The sequence below is a fragment of the Arachis ipaensis genome, chromosome B10 (genome assembly GCF_059453495.1).
Source record: "Arachis ipaensis isolate K30076 ecotype BB chromosome B10, ASM5945349v1, whole genome shotgun sequence".
Lineage (NCBI taxonomy): Eukaryota > Viridiplantae > Streptophyta > Magnoliopsida > Fabales > Fabaceae > Arachis > Arachis ipaensis.
The window spans coordinates 79,094,046-79,102,725 of NC_142435.1; the positions used below are offsets into that span (position 1 = coordinate 79,094,046).

An 8,680-nucleotide genomic window follows, 5' to 3' on the forward strand; every position below is an offset into this window, starting at 1 on the left:
CATTGGACGTCCCAGGAGGTCTTCCTCCTTGGGATTCCTGTCCTCAACCTTCCTCCCAGGTTCGGCCATGGTAATCAATTCAATGGCCTTGCACTCTTCTTTTGGATTTTCTTCTGTATTGCTTGGGAGAGTACTAGGAGGGATTTCAGTGATCCTTTTACTCAGCTGGCCCACTTGTGCCTCCAAATTTCTAATGGATGACCTTGTTTCATTCATGAAACTCACAGTGGCCTTAGATAGATCAGAGACTAAGTTTGCTAAATTAGAGGTATTTTGTTCAGAGTTCTCTGTCTGTTGCTGAGTGGATGATGGAAAAGGTTTACTATTGTTAAACCTACTTCTTCCACCATTATTAAAGCCTTGTTGAGACTTTTGATCCTTCCATGAGAAATTTGGATGATTTCTCCATGATGGGTTATAGGTGTTTCCATAAGGTTCACCCATATAATTTACCTCTGCTATTGCAGGGTTTTTAGGATCATAAGCTTCTTCTTCAGAAGATGCCTCTTGAGTACTGTTGGATGCAGCTTGCATTCCATTCAGACTCTGAGAAATCATATTGTCTTGCTGAGTCAATATTTTGTTCTGAGCCAATATGGCATTCAGAGTATCAATTTCAAGAACTCCTTTCTTCATAGGCGTCCCATTACTCACAGGATTCCTCTCAGAAGTGTACATGAAACATGAACTGGTTATTAGCAACCATGTTAATGAGTTCTTGAGCTTCTGCAGGCGTTTTCTTTAGGTGAATGGATCCACCTGCAGAAGTATCCAATGACATCTTAGCCAATTCAGATAGACCATCATAGGATATATCCAGGATGGTCCATTCTGAAAGCATGTCAGAAGGACACTTTTTGGTCAGTTGCTTGTATCTTTCCCAAGCTTCATAGAGGGATTCACCTTCTTTCTGTCTGAAGGTTTGAACATCCACTCTAAGTTTGCTCAGCTTTTGAGGAGGAAAGAACTTGGCTAAGAAAGTCGTGACCAGCTTGTCCCAAGAGTTCAGGCTATCTCTGGGTTGAGAGTCCAACCACACTCTAGCTCTGTCTCTTACAGCAAAAGGGAAAAGCATGAGTCTGTAGACTTCAGGATCTACTCCATTAGTCTTAACAGTATCACATATCTGCAAGAATTCAGTTAAGAACTGAAAAGGATCTTCAGATGGAAGTCCATGAAACTTGCAGTTCTGCTGCATCAGAGAAACTAGCTGAGGTTTCAGCTCAAAGTTGTTTGCTCCAATGGCAGGAATGGAGATGCTTCTTCCATGTAAATTGGAATTAGGTGCAGTAAAGTCACCAAGCATTCTCCTTGCATTATTGTTGTTGGGTTCGGCTGCCATCTCCTTTACTTGTTCAAAATTTTCAATAAGGTTGTCTCTGGATTGTTGTAATTTAGCTTCTCTTAGTTTCCTCTTCAGAGTCCTTTCAGGTTCTGGATCAACTTCAACAAGAATGCCTTTTTCCTTATTCCTGCTCATAAGAAAGAGAAGAGAACAAGAAAAGAAGAGGAATCCTCTATGTCACAGTAAAGAGGTTCCTTATTGTTAGTAGAAGAAGAATGAAGAATCCAAACACAAGGGTAAGGATAGGAGCAGTGATGTGAGATGAAGAGAAGTGTTAGTAGATGAATAAATAATTAGAAGGAGATGAGGGAGAAGGATTTTCGAAAATTATTTTTGAAAAAGGGTTAGTGATTTTCGAAAATAGTTTTTGAAAAAAGGTTAGTTTTCGAAAATTAAAATAAAAAATTAAAACAATTAGTTAATTAAAAAGAAATTTTTGAAAAAGAGGGAAGCTATTTTCGAAAATTAGAGAAAGAGAGAGTTAGTTAGGTAGTTTTGAAAAAGATAAGAAACAAACAAAAAGTTAGTTAGTTAGTTGAAACAAATTTGAAAACCAATTTTTGAAAAGATAAGAAGATATTTTTGAAAAGATATGATTGAAATTAGTTTTGAAAAAGATTTGATTTTTAAAATCACAATTAATGACTTGATTCACAAGAAATCATAAGATATGATTCTGGAACTCAAAGTTTGAATCTTTCTTAACAAGCAAGTAACAAACTTGAAATTTTTGAATCAAAACATTAATTGATGATGTTATTTTCGAAAATTAGGAGACAAAGATAAGAAAAAGATTTTTGAAAAATATTTTTAAAATTTTCGAAAATAAATAAGAAAAATGAAGAAGATTTGATTTTTGAAAAAGATTTTGAAAAAGATAAGATTTTTAAATTGAAAATTTGATTTGACTCATAAAAACAACTAGATTTTAAAATTTTTTGAAAAAGTCAACTCAAATTTTCGAATTTGATGAGAGAAAAAGGGAAAGATATTTTTTTGATTTTTGAATTTTTAATGATGAGAGGGAAAAACATGAAAAAGACTCAATGCATGAAAATTTTGGATCAAAACAATGAATGCATGCAAGAATGCTATGAATGTCAAGATGAACACCAAGAACACTTTGAATGTCAAGATGAACATCAAGAACTTATTTTTGAAAAATTTTTAATGCAAAGAAAACATGTAAGACACCAAACTTAGAAATCTTTCATGTTTAGACTCTATGGATGCAAGGATGCATATGAAAAACAAGAAAAGACACAAAACATGAAAATATCAAGATCAAACAAGAAGACTTACCAAGAACAACTTGAAGATCATGAAGAACACCATGAATGCATGAATTTTTCGAAAAATGCAAGATGAACATGCAATTGACACCAAACTTTAAATTTGACTCAAGACTCAAACAAGAAACATGAAATATTTTTGAAATTTTATGATTTTATGATTTTTTTGTATTTTTATTTTATATTTTTCGAAAATCATTTGAAAAAGAAAAATAAGGATTCCAAAATTTTTAATATGAATTCCAGGAATCTTACAATCTTAATCTAAAGCTCCAATCTGAGGGTTAGACATGGCTTAATAGCTAGTCAAGCTTTAGCATGAATATGCGTGTAATTCATTCAATTTTTAGGCCAAAACCTCAGTCCAAAAGAATTTAGACGTGGCTTTATAGCCAGCCATGCTTCAACATGCTTCATGAAACACTAGAATTCATTCTTAAAAATTCTGAAGAAAAATATATTTTTGAAAACATTTTTATTTTAATATATATTTTTTTTGAAAACAAAGGAGAAATTTTTGAAAGATTTTTAAAAATTTTTTGAAAAGAAAACAAAAAGAAAATTACCTAATCTGAGCAACAGGATGAACCGTCAGTTGTCCAAACTCGAACAATCCCCGGCAACGGCGCCAAAAACTTGGTGCACGAAATTGTGATCATCAATGGCGGCATCAACATGGTACGCTCAATTGTAATCTCAACTTTTTATCACAACTTCGCAAAACTAACCAGCAAGTGCACTGAGTCGTCCAAGTAATAAACCTTACGCGAGTAAGGGTCGATCCCACGGAGATTGTTGGTATGAAGCAAGCTATGGTCATCTTGTAAATCTCAGTCAGGCGGATATAGAATGGTTATGGAGTTTTCGAATATTAATAATAAAATAGGGATATAAATACTTATGTAAATCCTTGGTGAGAATTTCAGATAAATGCATGGAGATGCTTTCGTCCCTCTAAACCTCTGCTTTCCTGCTGTCTTCATCCAATCAGTCTTACTCCTTTCTATGGCTGGCTTTATGTAAGGACATCACCGTTGTCAATGGCTACTTTTGATCCTCTCTGGAAAATGGTCCGATGCGCTGTCACTGCATGGCTAATCGTCTGGAGGCGTCACCCTTGCCAATGGCTGCATCCTATCCTCTTGTGAAAATGGTCCAAATGCTCTGTCACAGCACGGCTAATCATCTGAGGTTCTCGATCATACTGGAATAGGATTCACCCTCCTTTTGCGTCTGTCACTACGCCCAGCACTCGCGAGTTTGAAGTCCGTCACAGTCATTCAATCCCAGAGTCCTACTCGGAATACCACAGACAAGGTTTAGACTTTCCGGACTCTCATGAATGCCGCCATCAATCTAGCTTATACCATGAAGATTCTGATTAAGAGATCCAAGAGATACTCATTCAATCTAAAGTAGAATGGAAGTGGTTGTCAGGCACGCGTTCATAGGGAATGATGATGATTGTCACGTTCATCACATTCAGGTTGAAGTGCGAATGAATATCTTAGAAGCGGAATAAGTTGATTTGAATAGAAAAAGTAGTAGTACTTTGCATTAATCTTTGAGGAACAGCAGAGCTCCACACCTTAATCTATGGAGTGCAGAAACTCTACCGTTAAAAATACATAAGTGAAAGGTCCAGGCATGGCCGAATGGCCAGCCCCCATGATCTAAGAACTAGGCGTCCAAAGATAATCAAAGATGAACAATACAATAGTAAAAAGTCCTATTTATAATAAACTAGCTACTAGGGTTTACAGAAGTAAGTAATTGATGCATAAATCCACTTCCGGGGCCCACTTGGTGTGTGCTTGGGCTGAGCTTGAATGTTACACGTGCAGAGGCTCTTTCTGGAGTTGAACGCCAGGTTGTAACATATTTCTGGCGTTCAACTCTGGTTTGTGACTTGTTTCTGGCGTTTAACTCCAGACAGCAGCGTAGAACTGGCGTTCAATGCCCTTTTACGTCATCTAAACTCGTTCAAAGTATGGACTATTATACATTGCTGGAAAGCCCTGGATGTCTACTTTCCAACGCAATTGGAAGCGCGCCAGTTTGAGTTCTGTAGCTCCAGAAAATTCACTTTGAGTGCAGGGAGGTCAGAATCCAACAGCATCAGTAGTCCTTCTTCAACCTCTGAATCTGATTTTTGCTCAAGTCCCTCAATTTCAGCCAGAAAATACCTGAAATCACAGAAAAACACAAAAACTCATAGTAAAGTTCAGAAATGTGAATTTAGCATAAAAACTAATGAAAACATCCCTAAAAGTAACTAGATTCTACTAAAAACATACTAAAAATAATGCCAAAAAGCGTATAAATTATCCGCTCATCAACGAGCAACCTGCTACCCAAAATCCCTCTGAGGACAGTAAGAGCCCAGAGAGGAATAACTCTGGCATTCAATCGCCAGAAAAGGGTGAAAAACTGGCGTTAAACGCCCAGTCCATGTCCAGTTCTGGCGTTCAAACGCCAGAAAGGGGAGGGAATCTGGCGTTAAACGCCCATCCAGCCCCCAAGCCTGGCGTTCAAACGCCAATGAGGGATCAGACACCTGCAAGTGCTGATGGTAACCGCTCTAAGAAGGCTTCTCCAACCACCTCTGTAGGGAATAAACCTACAGCAACTAAGGTTAAAGAGTACAAAGCTAAGATGCCTTATCCTCAGAAACTCCGCCAAGCGGAACAGGATAAACAATTTGCCCATTTTGCAGACTATCTCAGGATTCTTGAAATCAAGATTCTATTTGCAGAGGCACTTGAGCAAATACCCTCTTATGCTAAGTTTATAAAAGAGATCTTAAGTCATAAGAAGGATTGGAGGGAAACTGAAAAAGTCTTCTTCACTGAAGAGTGCAGTGCAGTCATTTTAAAGAGCTTACTAGGAAAGCTTAAGGATCCTGGGAGCTTTATGATACCATGCACATTAGAGGGTACTTGTACCAAGACAACTCTATGTGATCTTGGGGCAAGTATCAACCTAATCCCTGCATCCACTATCAGAAAGCTTGGCTTGACTGAAGAGGTCAAACCAACCCAGATCTGTCTTCAACTTGCTGATGGCTCCATTAAATACCCATCAGGCATAATTGAGGATATGATTGTCACAGTTGGGCCATTTGCCTTTCCTACTGACTTTGTAGTGCTGGAAATAGAGGAGCACAAGAGTGTAACTCTCATTCTAGGAAGACCTTTCCTAGCAACTGGACGAACCCTCATTGATGTCCAAAAAGGGGAAGTGACCTTGAGAGTCAATGAGGATGAGTTTAGCCTGAATGCTGTTGAGGCAATGAAGCATCCAGATACATCAAAAGACTGCATGAGTGTTGATATTATTGACTCCCTGGTAGAGGAGATCAACATGGCTGAGGGTCTCGAATCAGAGCTAGAAGACATCTTTAAAGATGTTCAGCCTGATCTGAAGGAATCAGAGGAAATAAAAGAACCTCTGAAAATTCCTCAGGAAGAGGAGAAACCTCCTAAATCCGAGCTCAAACCACTACCACCATCCCTGAAATATGCATTTCTGGGAGAAGGTGACACTTTTCCGGTGATCATAAGCTCTGCTTTAAATCCACAGGAAGAGAAAACACTACTTCAAGTGCTAAGGACACACAAGACAGCTCTTGGGTGGTCCATAAGTGATCTTAAGGGCATCAGCCCAGCAAGATGCATGCACAAGATCCTATTGGAGTACGATGCTAAGCCAGTGGTTCAACCACAGAGGCGGCTAAATCCAGCATGAAGGAGGTGGTGCAGAAAGAGGTCACCAAGTTACTGGAGGCTGGGATTATTTATCCTATTTCTGATAGCCCCTGGGTGAGCCTTGTCCAAGTTGTCCCCAAGAAAGGACGCATGACAGTGGTTTATAATGAAAAGAATGAACTGGTTCCTACAAGAACTGTTACAGGGTGGCATATGTGTATTGACTACAGAAGGCTCAATACAGCCACCAGGAAGGATCACTTTCCTTTACTATTCATAGACTAGATGCTAGAGAGACTAGGAGGTCATGAATATTACTGCTTTTTGGATGGCTATTCAGGTTACAACCAAATTGCAGTAGATCCTCAGGACCAAGAGAAAATAGCATTCACATGTCCTTCTGGAGTATTTGCCTAGAGAAGGATGCCTTTTGGTCTGTGCAATGCACTTGCAACCTTTCAGAGGTGCATGCTCTCTATCTTCTCTAATATGGTAGAGAGATTTTTGGAAGTCTTCATGGATGACTTCTTAGTCTTTGGAGACTCATTTAGCTCATGCCTTGACCATTTAGCACTTGTTTTGAAAAGGTGCCAAGAGACCAACCTAGTTTTAAACTGAGAAAAATGTCACTTTATGGTGACTGAAGGAACTGTCCTTGTGCATAAAATTTCAAACAAGGGAATAGAGGTGGATCAAGCTAAAGTAGAGGTAATTGAAAAATTACCACCACCTGCCAATGTTAAGGCAATCAGAAGCTTTCTGGGGCATGCAGGATTCTATAGGAGGTTTATAAGGGATTTTTCAAAAATTGCAAAAGCTCTGAGCAATCTGCTAGCTGCTGACACACCATTTGTGTTTGACACAGAGTGTCTGCAGGCGTTTGAAACTCTGAAAGCTAAGCTGGTCACAGCACCAGTTATTTCTGCACCAGGCTGGACATTACCATTCAAACTAATGTGTGATGCTAGTGACCATGCCATTGGTGTAGTATTGGGACAGAGGCATAACAAGCTTCTTCATGTCATTTATTATGCTAGCCATGTTTTAAATGATGCACAGAAAAATTACACAACCACAGAAAAAGAGCTGCTTGCAGTGGTTTATGCCATTGACAAGTTTAGATCATACTTAGTATGATCAAAAGTGATTGTGTACACTGACCATGCTACTCTTAAATATCTATTTACAAAGCAGGATTCAAAACCCAGGCTCATAAGATGGGTGTTGCTTCTGCAAGAGTTTGATATAGAAATACGAGACAGAAAAGGGACAGAAAACCAAGTGGCTGATCATCAGTCCTGGATAGAACCAGTAGAAGGGGCGTCCTCCCCCTCTATTGAGATCTCTGAAACCTTTCCGGATGAGCAACTATTTGCCATTCAGGAAATACCATGGTTTGTAGACATTGCAAACTATAAGGCTGTAAGATTCATACCCAAAGAATACAGCAGGCAGCAAATAAAGAAATTGATTTCTGATGCAAAGTACTACTTATGGGATGAACCATATCTCTTTAAGAGATGTGCAGATAGAATAATCCATAGATGTGTGCCCAAGGAAGAGGCACAGAAGATCTTATGGCATTGCCATGGATCACAATATGGAGGCCATTTTGGAAGTGAGCGAACGTACACAAGAGTCCTCCAATGTGGCTTCTGCTGGCCCACCATTTACAGAGACTCCCGAGAGTTTGTACGTAACTGTGACAGTTGCCAAAGGCCTGGCAATCTGCCTCACGGTTATGCCATGCCTCAACAAGGGATCTTAGAGATTGAGTTGTTTGACGTATGGGGTATTGACTTCATGGGGCCTTTCCCACCATCATACTCAAATACTTATGTCCTGGTGGTAGTAGACTATGTATCTAAGTGGGTGGAGGCAATTGCAACACCCACCAATGATACTAAAACAGTGATGAAGTTCCTCCAGAAGCATATCTTCAGCAGGTTCGGTGTCCCTAGGATACTGATCAGTGATGGGGGCACTCATTTCTGTAATAAACAGCTTGACTCCGCTTTGGTCTGATCTGGAATTAACCATAAATTGGTGACTCCGTATCATCCCCAGACAAATGGGCAAGCTGAAGTCTCAAATAGAGAACTTAAAAGAATCCTAGAACAGACTGTGAGTAACCGCAGAAGGGATTGGGCAAGAAGTCTGGATGATTCTCTGTGGGTATACAGAACAGCATTCAAGACTCCCATAGGGACCTCACCATACCAACTTGTGTATGGAAAAGCGTGCCATTTGCCAGTGGAACTAGAACACAAGGCCTACTGGGCAACCAGATTCCTAAATCTTGATGCTAAGTTAGCTGGAGAGAAAAGATTTCTCCA

The 8,680-nt window shown here is 39.3% G+C and overlaps 1 non-coding gene across 1 annotated transcript; it reads left to right on the plus strand.

Annotated features, from left to right (window-relative positions):
• Positions 1-835: 835 nt before the first annotated feature.
• On the plus strand, positions 836-943 carry LOC148580548 (small nucleolar RNA R71). The gene has a single exon (XR_015897158.1). It is a non-coding gene; the product is annotated as a small nucleolar RNA R71 (small nucleolar RNA).
• The last annotated feature ends 7,737 nt before the right edge of the window (positions 944-8,680 follow it).